Source organism: Cervus elaphus, chromosome 12, assembly GCF_910594005.1.
Source record: "Cervus elaphus chromosome 12, mCerEla1.1, whole genome shotgun sequence".
NCBI lineage: Eukaryota > Metazoa > Chordata > Mammalia > Artiodactyla > Cervidae > Cervus > Cervus elaphus.
The window spans coordinates 61113655-61131545 of NC_057826.1; positions in this window are offsets into that span (position 1 = coordinate 61113655).

A 17891-nucleotide genomic window follows, 5' to 3' on the forward strand; every position below is an offset into this window, starting at 1 on the left:
CAGAAAAATCTAATGCACCCCACAAAGATAAGCACTCAGTCACTTTATTTCCACTTGGATCATCTGTATATTCAAGAAGAGCAGGATAAGGGGAGTTAAAGATGAGTGCTGAGAAACAAAAGAGACAAAAATACACAATATAAACAATTTGGGAATTGCAGATTTTTGAGAAGTCAGAGATTTTAAAAGGCTTACTTTTAGAATATTAAATTCATTAAGTTTGACGTGACAAATTATAGTCAATGAAGTCAAGCTTTTTAGAATAATAAAGATTCCAAGGAAGAACTATCTTGTTAAACAGAATCTGAAGGTCCTCAAAAGTAAAGGAAAAAGAAAAAGAAACCACTAATGAATAGAAAACTAAACATTAAAGTTCATTCATTTAATAAGAAAAAATACATTTGACTTTATGTAAGGATACCTAGAATGCAAAAGAATAAATACAGTATATATATTGAATATTTACAGATATTTAAATTAAGTTTGCCTGTTTTAATTTCATATTTCAATTCAGATTTCAAAGAGAACACTGCATATGATTCCCTTGGGTTTGCCTTTCTAAGTGAAAATAAGTTTACCCTAAGAATTATTGTAACACAGTCTTGCAACTAGTTATTTTATGTAAATATATTTTGAAACATGGTTATAATTGATGAACACATTTAATAATCAAGTGTCTTGCATGAATATTCCTCAGTTATAATTTTATAAGTTCATTATATATTAAGTGAGATCTGAAATTCTTTTGAAGTAGATTTTATGAATACTTCAGTCCATAATCTAGTCCATTTCCTTATGTTTTTGCTAAGTAATGTAAATCATAGGGAATAAAGACACACGGGATATTTCTGGCAGTGAAGAGTAAGATTAAGGACATATATGGGTGTAAGAGACCTGGAATGCCACATCCATATAAGAGGAATTTATGTGGGTGGGACTAGAATACCCTCTGAATCCAAGGCTTTGGTAAGCACCTGGGCAGCAGGTCTTCAAGGATGTGCATGAGAGCGGCCCAGCTGTTCTCTGTGGGTCTGTCTTTATCCGCACACCTGGTTTCCCCAGGACCAATGAACAGGATCGGGACATTCCTTGATTATGTTTAACTGTACTGTATCCTGGTAGAATCTGTCTTCTACTCTTTTATTCTCATTTCAGATTATATTTGATAATGTTATCAAACCAAGTTCTTCAGAGAGGACTGCAGAATGTGCTAAACAAGGGAATCCTAGCAATGTAAACTCCCCAATTAACTCTTGAACAGCATAGGGGTTACAGGTGCTAACTCCCTGTGAAGTCAAAAATCCACATAGAACTTTTGACACCCCCAAGATGTAACTAACTGTAATAAATTACAGTTATTTAATAGCAATTAATTATTAATAATTAATAATTAATAAATTTTCTTTAATAATTTAATTATAAATTTATTATAAATTATGATTATTACACTATATAATATATAATATAATTGTATATTATAATGTATGTAATAGTTATATATAATAATTATTATAAATTTATTAATGTTAATTAATTAATGATTTAATAATAATTAACTGTAATTACAGTTAATTACATTAACTACCATACCAATAACATAAAAAACACATATATTGTATATTATGTACTGTTTTGTACATATATGTATTGTTTTCTGGGCTTCCCTGGTGGCTCAGATGGTAAGGAATATGCTTGCAATGCAGGTGATCCAGGTTCTATTCTTGGGTCGAGAAGATCTCTTGGAGAAATGGCAACCCACTCTAGAATTCTTGCGTGAAGAATTCCATGGACAGGGGATGCTGGCAGGCTATGTAGTCCATGGGGTCGCAGAGTCAGACACAACAGAGTGACTAACACTTTTGCTGTATTCTTACACTAAAATAAGCTAAAGAAAATAAAATATTATTAAGAAAATCACAAGAGAAAATGCATTTACAGTATAGCAGTGTACCAATACCATAAGCTTACACTGTCTGTTTATAAGTCTGTCAGTACTTAACATTAATATTGTCCTATATGATACAAAACATAGTAGATTTTATGCATATTACTGACATGACATCAAAAATAAAAACAATGCAAAAAAGAAATTCATATTCTTTTACAATATAATGACTCTTGCATCAATAACGAAGAGGCAATACGATTGCTTTATGGTAGCCTAGACTGTACACTACTTAAAGAACTGTTATAAAATTTTTATAGTATACAGTATTACAATCATATTCATGAGATAGTACTGGAAACATTGCTATAAGTTCAGTTAAATTCAGTTCAGTCACTGAGTTGTGTCCGACTCTTTGCTACCCCAAGGACTGCAGCCTGCCAGGCTTCCCTGTCGATCACCAACTCCCGGAGCTCGCTCAAACTAATGTCCATCGAGTCGGTGACGCCATCCAACCATCTCATCCCCTGTCGTCCCTTCTCCTGCCTTCAATCTTTTGCAACATCAGGGGCTTTTCCAAGGAGTCAGTTTTTTGCATCACGCAGCCAAAGTATTAGAGCTTCAGCTTTAGCATTAGTCCTTCCAATGAATATTCAGTACTGATTTTCTTGCAGTCCAAGGGACTCTCAAGAGTCTTCTCCAACACCACAGTTCAAAAGCATCAATTCTTCTGTGCTCAGCCTTCTTTATAGTCCAACTCTCACTTCCATACACGACCACTGGAAAAACCATAGCCTTGACTAGACGGACCTTTGTTGGCAAAGTAATGTTTCTGCTTTTTAACATGCTGTCTAGGTTGGTCATAACTTTCCTTCCAAGGAGCAAGTATCTTTTAATTTCATGGCTGCAATCACCATCTGCAGTGATTTTGGAGCTCAGAAAAATAAAGTCAGCCACTGTGGCCACTGTGACCACCGTGTCAATGGTGCCAGACTCTCATAATATTTTTTCTAATGAGGTTCTCTTCCATAGCGTTGACAATCCTTTCAATAAAGTACTGCATGTAATAAGCCTTAAAGGCACTTTATGACCCCTGATCTAGAGGTTGAATTAGAAACATTGTGTTTTGGTACAAGTGCACCACTTCACGAATTTTGGCATTGAACTTATGGGGTTCTGGGTGTCCAGGAGCATCATCAATATCAAAAGAACTTTAGAAGGTAGTTTCTTACAGGCAAGGTACTTCCAGACTTCAGAGACAAAGCACTGATGGAATGAATCTAGATAAAGCATTTTTGTTATCTAAAAGACTGGCAGCTGGTGTTAATGTTTTCCTTTCAAGTCTCAGGGGTTAATAACTTTACAGATAAGGGCAGTCCTGATCACAAACCCAACTGCATTTGCACAAAAGAACAGTTAGATATTCCATCCTACTTTAAATCCTAGTGCTTGCTTCTCTTCTTTTGTGGCATTTTCTTCCAGAATAGGGCACATTCATTTATATTAAAAACCTGTTCATGGAGATATCCTTTCTCCTCAATGATTTTATGGCATCTGGGAACTCACCTGCTGCCTCTTAGTCAGCAGAAGCTGCTTCTCTTGTTATCTTGACATTTTTGAAGCCAAACCTCTTTCTAAAATTATCAAACCATCCTTTGCTGACATTAAATCCTCAAGTTTTAGGTCCTTCACTTTCTTTCTACTTTAAGTTGTCATATAATGACTTTGCTTTTTCTCAAATCATGTTATGCAGACCTCAATCTGCGGTACATATCAAACAATTCAACTTCTAGTAATGTCGTGACTTTTCTCTGCTTCTTGGGAGAACTTCCGGCATCACTACTGGCACTTTATATAGGGCCCATGGTGTTATTCACATGTGTTTATGTGCACTAAACACAATGAAAAATACAAAAGAACTGCAAGAGATCACTTTCTACTGCAGTATGCACTATACTGGAGAGACCAACTGCTCAGAGAGATGATTACCGTCACTTGATATTGTAAGCAGATACATGTATCACTCAAACTCACTTGAATAACAACAGGAATTGTCTAAAGAATTAGTACAGTAGTACAATATGTATCACAGCTAATTTTATGCAGTTATGATCTAACACAACATCTTTGCATTTGCTTCATTTTTCACAACTGTGAATGGTGTCATGTATAGTCTATAAGCGTGTGCAAAAGTGTTGATAAATGTTAACTTTCTATAGTAGATTTATGTATATTTATGTATAAGGTAGAAAATTATTAAGTAGACGAGGATATAAATACACTTTTCTTAATGTTTTTGATGTTTCTAAGCTATACTGTCTGTTTTTTCAAATTGTTGCAAGCCTCCAAAAAATTTTCAGTATATTTTATCGAAAATAATCTGCTTATAAGTGAACTCACACAGTTAAAACCCATATTCAAGGGTCAATTGCATATGCCTTTCTTTTAACAGCTATTAACATTGCAACACCGTGCTGGGAAAGAAATAGTATCACCACTGGCATTGGTAAAGTCATTTTCTTTTGTCTGTTTTCTTCTCAATCTCTTGATATAACAGACAAGAGCAGTGGAATTTCTCAGAAGCCTAATTAAAAGCTAAGCTTTCTTTTGTTTTGGTTTTTGTTTTCTTTTCCCCAGTGGCTGAAGAACAAGACAACTTCCATGAAAACTGATGTCATTCTCTCAACATCTTCCAAGCTAGGCCTATCTAATCTTAAATTATTGGATGCATTTTAACAGTTCAGATTTCCAATGAGAAAATAAGACACGTAAGAATATCTCTTCCAAAAGACTAAAACTAGCAAAAATAAGCTAAGCAAACTAAAGTGAAAGTGAGTGTTAGTCGCTAAGTCGTGTCCTACTCTTTGCAACTTCATGGACTGTAGCCTTTCAAGCTCCTCTGTTCAGAGGCAAGAATACTGGAGTGGGTTGCCATTCCCTTCTCCAGGGTCTTTTCCCAGCCCAGGGATCGAACCTGAGTGTACTGCATTGGCAGGCAGATTCTTTACCATCTGAGCCACCAGGGAAGTAAGCAGATTAAAGTCATACGTATTATAAAATACCACTTCAAAATAATTTTGGAAGTTTATCTGTTCCATATATATACATATATATATGAATAAAATAATTAACAGATATTTGAGAAATTGAGTCAGTTCTGTTTTAGAAAACACTGGATTTTTGTTTTTGCATTGCCTCCAAAAATCGGAAAGACTTCAATCTGTGCAGACAAGCATATATTCAAGCTTTTTCTTATTAATGACACTATAAATATAAGAAAAACTTCTTTCCAGTAATTGTCATGTATAATCCAGGCAGGAATACTGGAGTGGTTAGCCATTCCCTTTACCAGGGGATCTTCCTGACCCACGGATAGAACCTGGGTTTCCTGCGTTGCAAGCAGATTCTTTTTTTTTTTTTTGCAAGCAGATTCTTTACCATCTGAGCCATCAGGAAAGCCCAATAAACAATTCTAATCACACCTTTTATCCATGTGTGAGGTAAAGTAAAAAAATAAATGTTTGGTCTTTGTCCCTGCCCAAATACCTAGAATCTCTTGGGTGACAATGGTGCTTTTGGTATGCTATTAAGATGGCTCTTGGCTGAAGAACTCCTAGGCAGTTTCAAGATGGGCCCTGGTTACCAGAAAGATCCAGCCTGACTAGAAGCTTGGAAGTCCAGTTTCATCCCCCAACCACCAGGGAGAGGACAAAGGCTAAAGAATATACCAATCCCCAGTGTCCACTGATTTAATCAATCACGCCTACCTAATGAAATTCCCATAAAAATCCCTCATCAAAGGGGTTCAGAGCAACACACAGTGGACACTTCCAGCACACTGGAAGGATAGTGCACTCCAATTCCATGGGCATAGAAGCTCCTGTGTTTGAATCTCTCTCAGACCTCACTCTATGCACCTCTTCATTTGTACCCTTTATAATAAACCACTGATAGTAAGTAGTTTTCCTGAATTCTATGAGCCATTCTACCCAATGTTCTGAAAGGATGGGGGTTTATGGGTAAGAAATTATAGCCAAGTTGGACAGAAAAATATATGCCCTGCCTGGGACGCAATACTTTGGACAATCTTGTGGGACCAGGTCCTTAAAGTTGTAGGGTCTGGACAATAACTCCTTATAGTTGGTGACAGAATTGAATTGAACTGTATGACACCTAGTTTGATGATTAGAGTGTTGGAAGAATTGGCTGGTGGTGTGGAAGAAGCCCACATATTTGGTGTCAGAAGTGTCATGAGTAAAAACAGATCATATAAAAATAATAATTTTATTATAGTTGTATTACTGTCAATCATATAAATTGCATTAAATACAGCTGTGTTAATATCAAGGCAAGTCATAATTTTTACTGAATAAGTGCTTATTGAAGCTTTACTATGTTCCAGCCTTAATGTAAGCACTGTGTCAAAGATGGTAGAAAAGAAATCACCTTGAAATTCTGTGGGAAAAGTACTGGGTAGAAGATCTAAACAGGTATTTCTCCGAAGAAGACATACAGATGGCTAAAAAGCACATGAAAAGATACTCAATATTATTAATTATTAGGTAAATGCAAATCAAAGCTACAATGAGATATCACTTCACACTGATAAAAATGGCCATCATCAAAAAAATCTACAAACAATAAATGCTGGAGAGGGTGTGGAGTAAAGGGAACCCTCTTACACTGTTGGTGGACTATAAATTGGTACAGTCACTATGGAGAACAGTATGGAGTTTCCTTAAAACACTAAAAATAGAGATACCTTATGGCTAGCAATCCCACTCCTGGGCATATACTCAGAGGAAACCATAATTCTAAAAGATACACGTACCCCAGTGTTCAACTGCAGCACTATTTACCAGTGTTAGGACATGGAAGCAACCTAAATGTCTATCAGCAGAGGAATGGATAAAGAATATGAAGTACATATATACAATGGGTCATTGTATATACGTCAAGGCTGTATATTGTCACCCTGCTTATTTAACTTATATGCAGAATGCATCATGTGAAATGCCAGACTGGATGAAGCACAAGCTGGAATCAAGATTGCTGGGAGAAATATCAATTACCTCAGATGTGCAGATGAAACCACCCTTATGGCAGAAAGCAAAGAGGAACTAAAGAACCTCCTGATGAAGGTGAAAGAGGAGAGTGAAAAAACTGGCTTAACACTGAACATTCCAAAATGAAGATGATGGCATCCAGTCCCATCACTTCATAGTAAATAAATAGGGTAACAATGGAAACAGTGACAGACTTTATTTTCTTGGGCTTCACAATCACTACAGATAGTGACTGCAGCCACGAAATTAAAAGATGCTTGCTCCTTGGAAAAAAAGCTATGACTAACCTATACAGTGTATTGAAAAGCAGAGACACTACTTTGCTGACAAAGGTCCATATAGTCAAAGCTATGGTTTTCCAGTAGTCATATATGGATGTGAGAGTTGGACCATAAAGAATGCTGAGTGCCAAAGAATTGATGCTTTTGAACTATGGTGTTGGAGAAGACTCTTAAGAGTCCCTTGGACTGCAAGGAGATCTAACCAGTCAATCCTAAAGGAAATCAATCCTGAATATTCATTGGAAGGACTGATGCTGAAGCTGAAACTCCAATACTTTGGCCACCTGATGCACAGAACTGACTCATTAGAAAAGACCCTGATGCTGGGGAAGATTAAAGGCAGGAGGAGAAGTGGACGACAGAGGACGAGATGGTTGAATGGCATCACCAACTCAATGGACGTGAGTTTAAGCAAGCTCCAGGAGTTAGTGAAGGACAGAGAGGCCTGGTGTCCTTCAGTCCATGGGGTCACAAAGACTGAGTGACTGAACAACAAATATACAATGGGATATTACTCAGCCATAAAAAAGAACCAATAAATGCCATTTACAGTAACATGGATGGACTTAGAGATTGCTATACTAAGTGAAGTAAATTAGACACAGAAAGACAAATATTATATGACATCACTTATACGTGGAATCTTAAAAAAAAAAGGTACACATGGGCTTATTCACAAAACAGAAGTAGAGTTACAGATGTAGAAAACAAACTTATGGCTACCAGGTGATGGTGGTGGGGGGATATATTGAGAGATAGGGATTGACATATACATACTACTATATATAAAATAGGAAACTAATAACCTTCTGCATAGCGCAGGGAACTCTACTCAATACTCTATAATAGCCTATATGGGAAAAGAATCTAAAAAAATAGAAAGTGTGGAGATTATATATATATATATATATATATATGACTGATTCACTCTGCTGCACACTTGAAACTAACACAACATTGTAAACTAAGGTTTGTTGTTCAGTCATTAATTCGTGTCTGACTCTTTGTGACACTATGGACTGCAGCAGTCCCAGCTCCTCTGTCCTCCTCTGTCTTCCAGAGTTTGCTCAAATCCATGTCCATTGAGTCAGTGATACTATCTAACCATCTTATCCTCTGCTGCCCCCTTCTTTTGCCTTCAGTCTTTCCCAGCATTAGGTTCTTTTGCAATGAGTCAACTCTTCACATCAAGTGGCCAAAGTATGGAACTTTAACTACAGCTTATACTTTTCCCCCTTCTATTTGGTAAATCAACTACACTTCAATAAAAATGTTAAAAAAAATCTGTAGGGAGAAAGACATTTATCAAATGAGAAAAAATTCTATTTTACATATATATATATAGTCCTTTGAAAAGTTTGAGAATTTTCAACCATATAAAACTTCTGATTATTTATATGTAATAGTCTATCTTCTCACATTTTATTCTAAGCAGCAAGATCCCACCCAGTCTCCATGCATCACTTAGGCTGGAAATAACCTTAGATAGATCATCTAGTTCATTAAGTATATTTTCCATTTTGCATATTATCAGAGGGGGTAGTTCTGTTCTCTCCCATTAAATTATAAGTATCTACTTTCCTCCAATTTTCAATAGGATTTTTCTCACTTTCCTTTAAGCCCTCATCCATGGCCTCTTCAAAAGCAATGGTGCTTCTACAAAGTTTCTTCTAGGCTTTTCTGGCTTTTACAAACAATCTTAAATTTTCCCAGATTCTTCCCATTGCCCAGTTTTAAAGCCACTCCTACCTATAGGATAATTTTATGCTCATTCCCTGCTTTAAGGTACTAAAGTATGTATTAGTCATCTATTAGTCATATCCAGTACTTTGGCCACCTGATGTGAAGAGCTGACTCATTTGAAAAGACCCTGATGCTGGGAAAGATTGAGGGCAGGAGGAGAAGGGGACGACAGACAATGAGATGGTTGGATGGCATCACCGACTCAATGGACATGGGTTTGGGTGGACTCTGGGAGTTGGTGATGGACAGGGAGGCCTGGCGTGCTGCGGTTCATGGGGTCACAAAGAGTCAGACACAACTGACTGACTGAACTGAACTGAGTCATACCATATTACTACTAAAATCTAGTAGCTTAAAATAATATATACATATATATATAGTAGTTTCTGTGGGACAGAGTTTCAGAAGAAGCTTATTGCTATGCATCCAGAGATATCATGTGATTATAGTCATCTCCTGGCTCTGAAAGCTTGGCTGGGTTGAAGAATTTGCTTCAAAGATGACTCACTCATCTGGTTGATGACAGGAGGTCTCACTTTCTTCACTCTTAATGGCAGAAGGCTTTCGTTTCTCTCCACATGGACCTTTTGCAGCAGTTAATGTCCCCAAGAGAGAGTGATTGAAAAGGAATCTATAGGACCTTTATGACCTAATATCTGAAAACCATTGCCAATTTATTTTATGCATTAGAAGCAAGTCATTAAGTCCATCCCGTGCTCAAAGGGCTGGAGATTAGGCTACATCTCATACAGGAGGAGTAGCAAGGAATTTTTGGGCATATTTTAAAACCACTCCTCCTTTGTAATTCCTTCAATTACACAGGTATTATATTTGGCACTTGAAATTGTCCCTTAGCTAAATGATACTTTATTCACTAGATTTTCTATCTTTGTTTTTCCTGTGTTTTACTTTAGATAATTTCTATTGCTATATCTTTAAATTCACTACCTTTTTTTGTAATATTTATTGTAATATTTAATCTTCTATTAATTGTATCATGTGTACTTTTCATCTTAGACATTATACTGAATAGTTTCACTTCTAAAAATTAAATTATGTCTTTTGATTCCTTTTTGTTTCTACTCATCATGTTCAATCTTCCTCTATACTCTTGAAAGTATGGGATACAGGGGCAGAAACTAAGCTAATGTCCTTTTTTATTCAAATGATCATCATTGTATACATTTGTCATTTCAAAGTCGATATATTGATCAATTTTTTACTTTATTATGTGTAGCTCTTTCTTGATTCTTAGCATGCTTAGTAATGTTTTATCAAATTCCAGGTACTGTGAATTCTGCCCTGTTATTCATCTTAATTTAGTTAAGATGCTTGGAAACATTTTGAAATGTGCAGACTAAGTTTTAATCTTTACTGAATCTTTACTTTAATGTAATTACAGGGGCAATTTGCACATTTCCTGAGACAAATATTTCTGAGCACTTTACTCAATACCCTGGGCTGATGACGGCTGGTGGGAAAAGACAGACCAGCCGTGTGGAAGCACTGGGATGTTCCTGTAATTCTTTCAGGTGTTCCTTCCTTCACCTCAAATTCCCTCATATGTAAATGTTAATTATTACTTAGCTGAATTCTGGAGCGATACTGTTTAGAAATGATCAGAGTTCATCCCGCGAGCAGCTCTTTCCTTTCTATTATTCTGCCCTAAGCACTGTATTTTCTTTACCTCCCTGAGCACAGAGCTTTATCTATCCACTCGTTTAATCTGTTATGTTTCTCTTAGCCTCACCAGTTGCTCCCTGGCCTGAAATATTTCTACAAGCAGTAAAGCTGGGGTTACCCCAGGGTTCATCTTTTTTGGCTCCCATTTCCCACGAATCACTGTTCTTGGTTGCCTGGTGTCGAGTGTCTTGAGAAACATTATTTCCTATATTCTGTAATGTTTTACTCATTTCAAGAAATTAAGTTCTGTCACCGTTGGCCAGAAATAGACATCCTTAGAAGACTATCTTATAGAATATGTTTGGTATTTCAAAATTTTATTTTGTAAGTGTTTAACAATTATATATGCATCAAATTAATGAGTCAAATGTTAGTAATAATAAATCTTATTGTGACTAAAAATTGTTAAGATATATTTGCCTATTAACATAATTTATTTTTACATAAGAAGTTATATATGTATTTACTTTTCATATATATATAATTTTAATAGGAATTTTTAGTAAAGCACATGAAACAAAGCTTTCATTTTTAGTGAAAACATTCAATCAAGCAGTAATTTGCTAACATACCTTCTAAAGAAAAAATAAAATTTTTTACTTTGAATTTTTTTCATATTTTAAGGCCCATCAAATATAAGGCCCAGTCCCACATTAAAAAGAGGAAGAAAAAAAGAAAAGCATGCATCTGGCCCTATATTTATAGCAGAAAGTCTTTAATTTGTCTTTTATTAATTCCAAGTAGCAAATTTGTTTTTATTTTTGTGTAAGACAAGCTCAAAATATCTTTCCATAATGTAGTACTAACCAATCCCTGTGAAGTGTTTTCTGAGTTGTTTTTATAAATGATTTCATTTTGGAACATATTGACTGCTGTGGAAATGAATTAAAACTGTCAGCCCTAGTTTATTCAGCTGACTTCACACATTTTAATACACTGATCTCATAAGTTTTGATGCTATGAAAGTAAAAATTCAATTTCAATGCAAAAGAATGAGGATAATGACCAAAATCCAACAATTTTTTAAAGATGAAATGAGAGAATTATTCTCTTCCATCCTGGGAGCTATTCCAAAGTAATAACGGTTTGTAAAGTGGCCCTGTCTGTATTGCTCATGAGAAAGTGCTCATACTAGTGAGAATGAGGTCAGTGTTCTTCACTATCCTTCTGTCTGAATTCATGCACAATAGGACAAATGAAATTAGCACAGACAATCCTTCTGACTCTCTGATAGCATGTCTTAACAAACCAAGAAGGAATATTTTTTCTCTTAGTAGTAAATTTAGAGTTAAATACAGAAAAACAAAAGAGCTTTTGAAAGAAGATTCAGCCTGAAGTAACCATAAATTAAAATTATACTTTGGAAATAAGGCTACCATAACACTAGAAAATGGCTAGAATGTCCCCAAAAAAGCCTGAAACAGTCTTGAGACAGTCAGGCTTATTTATCATTTTATTAACAACAGCCTTCCAGAAAGGTTAGCATCCTTTAAAGGAAAAAAATTAATTCCAGACTGTAAGCAACATAGGATTGACAATGTCTAGCATATGTATATTGTAGTTACTAAAGTAACATTTTCTAAAAATAGTTATAAATAAGGAACCAAATCATAAGAGTCTAGAAAAAGAAAAAAATAAACCCAAAATAAGTAGAAGAAAAAGAATAATATACATGTGTAAATAAATCAAAGGGCTAGAAAAAAGGAACTAGAGAACTGAAAAGAAGTTGGATTTTTGAAGAGTTAAATTAAATTGAAAAATTCTGATTATGGGAAAAGAAAACTCTCTTAATAATTCAGAAATGAGAATTTTAATTATAAAATCTACAAATTTTATAAACATTAGAAAACTACCAAGTCAACAAAAGTATATGTCAATAAATTTGATAAGTTATAAGATGTAAATATATCTAGAAAGAAAAAAAATATAACAAAGTAGACAAAAGGTAGAAAAATCTGAATAGTACTTTGTTTTAAGAAAATGGGCTTTATGATTAAAAACTTTCTCAGAAACTAAACCTCAAGCACAGAAGTCTTCATTGCTAAATCTTGCCAAACATTATAAAGAAATAATACCAAGCTCACACATACTCTTCCACAGAATAAAAGAAGAGGGAACCTTGTCCAACCACACACAAAGAAATCACAAGAAACAAAATTATTAAGCAGTCTCTTTCACAGCCACAGATAAAAAATCCTAAAGAACATATTAACAAACTGCACCTAGTTATAGATTCAATAAAAAGGATAATCATGAGTATGATGGCCTTTAAACATGTCCACGAATTTTTTCACTCTCTCACAACAAGAATGCTTACTTTCCCCTTGGATATGGGCTGACTTAGTTACTTGCTTTTAATGTATAGGAAAGCAGTATGGTTGATGCTTCATGGCCCTAGGCCAGATTTTAAAGAGCAAAGTAGCTCCTGTCCAGTTCTCTCTCAGGACTAAGTGCCTTTGGAATCCAGTCATTAGAGTAGGGAAGCCAAGACCACATGGAGAAATTTCCAGTAGGTATTACAGTTTGTGGGCTTCCCACGTGGCACTAGTGGTAAAGAACCTACCTGCCAATTCAGGAGACACAGGAGACACAGGTTCAAACCCTGGGTCAGGAAGATCCCCTGGAGAAAGGCATGGAAACCCACTCCAGTATTCTTGCCTGGAGAACCCCATGGACAGAGGAGCCTGGCAAGTGATAATTTATAGGGTCACAGAGAGTCAGACATGACTGAGCAACTTAGCATGCAAGTGCACATTACAGTTTGCAGCCTCTGCTAAAGTCACACCCTACAGAGAGCATCAACTCCCTTATAGTTGATGAAGATTGGGGGCACTCCAGCTGGACCACCATCTGACTGCAACCTTATGAGGCTGGGGGCAAAAAAAATCCACCTGCACCATCAAATATAAATATATCACTTTTGTTATTATAGCACCTGCTGAGATGGTTGGATGGCATCAGTGATTCAATGGACATGAACTTGGGCAAACTCCAGGAGATGGTGAGGGACAGGCATATTGCATGGGGTCGTGTCAAACACAACTTGGCAACTGAATAACAACAACAAGTTTAGGATGGTTGGTTATTTAGTAGATAACTGCAAAACTGACTTAATGTGGTGTATTCCAGGAATACATGTTGGTTTAACATTTGAAAATCAGTTAATACTATTCAGCATATTAATAGAATAAAGGAATAAAGTCATATGATCATTTCAGTAAACAAAGTGGTCCAAAATAAAACCATATAACTAAAGTCAGAGAAAGAAGATTATTTCCATGATTTTTGCTCAATGGTATGTGGGAGAAAAGAGGTCTTTTATTACTTATCACAAAGTTGTGAGTACATGATTCTAGAGCTGGAAAAGTAAGTGCTAGTTTTTTTGAGAAATACACTTAGGGAGAATAAAGCCAGAATACAGAGGACACAGAAAGGAGAGTTGGAGAGAGATCTCTAAATGCATTTTAATCAGAAGTTGTGCTCTCTGATGTACTTCTCTCAATATTTTTATGTGTACTAATAAGCTATCTCCTTAATGTTTTTTTCATCAAAGATAGCTCAGGTTGAGTCTTTGCACCTGCAAAGAAACTTCATTCTTTCCTATAATCCTCTTATAATTTCAATCTCCTCTTTTAATAACAAATATATTGAAAGTAAAAAGAGTAAGAGACTTGAAAAAGTGACTACAATTGATTGTGATAATGCAAATTAATATTATAATAGAAGAAAAAGATAATATTAGAGGCTTGTATAAATCATACACAGAGCAAAAGACACAACACCTGAAGCTATTTTCCTTTTATTGTTTAGTTTTGTATTAATCATAAGGGGTATGGAAATCCAAAGGACAGTTAGCATTTGTATTAAGAAGATTTTGTGTAAAAGATAGAGCTTAACTGAGTCTATACATGAGTCATAGCACCCACCACATGGTCGGGATTCCCTGGTGGCTCAGACGGTAAAGCGTCTGCCCGCAACACGGGAAACCAAGGTTCGATCCCTAGGTTGGGAAGATTCCCTGGAGAAGGAAGTGGCAACCCACTCCAGTTTCTTGCTTAGAAAATTCCATGGATGGAGGAGTCTGGTGGGCTACAGTCTATGGGGTTGCAAAGAGTGGGACACGACTGAGCAACTTCACTTTCACTTTAACTGAGTCTATAAAAATGGGATAGGCAAAAGACAGGAAGTAGCATTTAATGGAAAGAAATGTTAGTAGCAGTACAACAACAACAAAGGATGAAATTGGTCGGGAATAGCAGAGAGTGGAGCTGAGAGATAAAGGTAGAAAAACAAAATGTCTGACACACACAGTAGAAGGGACTAAGAAACAGTTTGCTAAAAATGATCTGAGACAAGAAGTTATTTTTTTCTTATTACTCAAAATACAGATTATGCTTTTGAGAACAGGAATAATATTTAGTTAACAGACTTAGAGTTTTGAATCTCATAGCATTTATTATCAGACAGATGGTAATATCTGTGAATACATTTTCAAGTTTAAATTAAGTCAGGTTTCTTTAAAAAAAATTCAAGATGATTATAAAGGTGACAGGTTACTTTTGAATTAAATTACATTATTCATGTTGATGCCATTATTTCTATCAAATTCTTTATTTTGGGAAGTGTTTGTATGTGATTCTTTCTCATTAAAAATCAGAATAATATAGTTTATCTTTTTATGTTTTAGACATGTATATAGAGCAATAGAATGTATTTATCTGAAACAAAATAGTCCAAGAAATAGGCAGGAAAAGCAAAGATTTCTTAAATTAATATCTGGGTGAGAAAATGCTGGCTTCAAAGGTTTCTTTGATGTCCAAATATTACATTTGCATCAACGAACACAAGCCAAGACTTCCAGAAGTTGTTAGCTGAGTCCCTCTGCTTATAATTGCTTCTATTTCTCATTAAAATATCCATGAAGTGCTAGAAAACTTAAATAACAAATAAGTGAACTGTGGCCCTTTTCTCAAATAACACTTGTTAAGATATAATCCTACAATTGTGTGCTAAAGAAAGCAATTGAAGGGCCATGTCACTTGTCCTTTGTCTACATGAGGTAAATCTTCCTTTAAGTGAGCTGATGAAAGGCACCATTAGAATCTGAACAAAATGGATACCATCAGTTATTAACTGAACAATAATATGAATTATATGTTTGAATGGTTGAAGAATACAAAATGAGGAGTTAAAGAATCAGGATTTAAAATTAAGGTCTTCTATTGTTCTCACACCAGCCTGGGAAATATACTTAAAACATATAATCCTCAGTTTCAGCTGGAAAGGTGGATATCGTGGTATCAATTTTACAGAGTTATTTTGACATAGTAATAAAATAATGTATATAGATTACTCAGCCCTGGTACTCAATATTTTACTACATTTAATTACCTTTGATTAGCAAGGTAGTTGCAAGCAAACATTAGCAAAGAGAGAAAAATAAATTTATAGACCTCGATGAAAATAACTATACTATTATTTAAAATTAAAGAAAATAATACAGAAAATATCAGCCTTTTAAAGCACAACTACCACAGGAAATGCATGAATATTTTTTAAAAAAGAATTTTTGTTTATTCACATGCAAATATAGGAACATATCCATCACGATTTTTAAAAGATATTGAATTTTGCTATAAAGCAATTAAAATAATCAATGAAACAAATAAATGTAAGAATCAAATGGCATAAAGTTTGACTTATGAAACAGCAGATTTTCAGAATGTGGAAGGCACTAGCAGAGTGGTGAAAATCAACTAGAATAGGCCACACTGAGAGCACATAAGACAAAGTGTAGAGACGTACACAGTGAACAACAGAGGTGCCTTAAAGAAATCTCTAAAGGAGAATGCCAAATCAGGGAGTAACTGATGTGTCTGCAGAGGCTAAGGAGTTGAAACTAGAATTGGAAAGGGCTAATCATCTTGAGTAAAAAGTTATTATGAGAAAACAATACTGAGATACCATCTAGATAAAATTCAAGTTAGAAAACATTCATTAAGCACTAACTACATGGAAAATATTGTCAATCTTCCTTCTGCCCTAGACATCAGAAATGAGGACAGTTTCAAATGGGTCAGTTTTATGCTCCAGTCGTATATCACTTATGGGTTTTCTTTTTGCCCAAGTTCTAACCAGCTTTATTGCAAAGGTCCCATATACATTTGTAGCAATTCCAAGGCCTTCTTGGTTACCTCAGGGCCTCCCCGGTGGCTCAGATGGTAAAGCGTCTGTCTGTGATGCAGGAGACCTGGGTTCGATCCCTGGGTTGGGAAGATCCCCTGCAGAAGGAAATGGCAACCCACTCCAGTACTCTTGCCTGGAAAGTCCCGTGGATGAAGGAGCCTAGTAGGCTACAGTCCATGGGGTCTCAGAGTCAGACACGACTGAGCAACTTCACTTTCACTTTGGTTACCTCACAAGTCAGCTCCTTATAGAAGCAGGCATCATGAAAGAAACTTCACTCAGTTCTGTGTGTTAGCAACTGTATCAGTTCCCCAAAACACCAGGTCTATTAAAGTTACTCTTTCAAATTTATCCTGAATAAAAGGTAAAGTAATTAAGTAAAAATGCTATAAGCATTCCTTATAAAATAGTTACAAGTTAAAAATCATTGTTTTTATAACACTACAAAATAGCACTAAGACCATGTCCTGTTATGAATGGCTCTGCTCTTATATAAGAGCTTCATTTAAAACCCTGCATGTTGAATACTGGGCTTCCCTGGTGGCTTAGTTTGTAAAGAATCCCCCTGTAATTCGGGAGACCTAGGTTCAATCCCTGGGTTGGGAATATCCCCTGGAAAAGGGAATGGCTACCTACTCCAGTATTCTGGCCTGGAGAACTCCATGGACTATATAGCTCATGGGGTTGCAGAGCGTTGGACACAACTAAGCAACTATCACTTTCACCTTTTCTTGTTGAATACTTGGCCTAATTATCCTCACACTTCTTTTGGTGAGTAAACTACAAATCAGATTCAGTTCTAACACAAAAACAACAACAAACTATGCTTTATGTATACTTTATCTGTGGCCATTCTAGGTACAAGTTTCAATGATATTTGCATAATTTCATTTAATCATGTGAGTGTTTAAAAATATATTAATATTATTTATCTTAAAATAATTCTACAGCATAAAAGGGAACAGTATATTCATATATCAAAAGTCAAAATAAAAATCAGATAAAGGGGAAAAGTTTAAATAGTAGATCTTTAATTTGTCTTTGTAG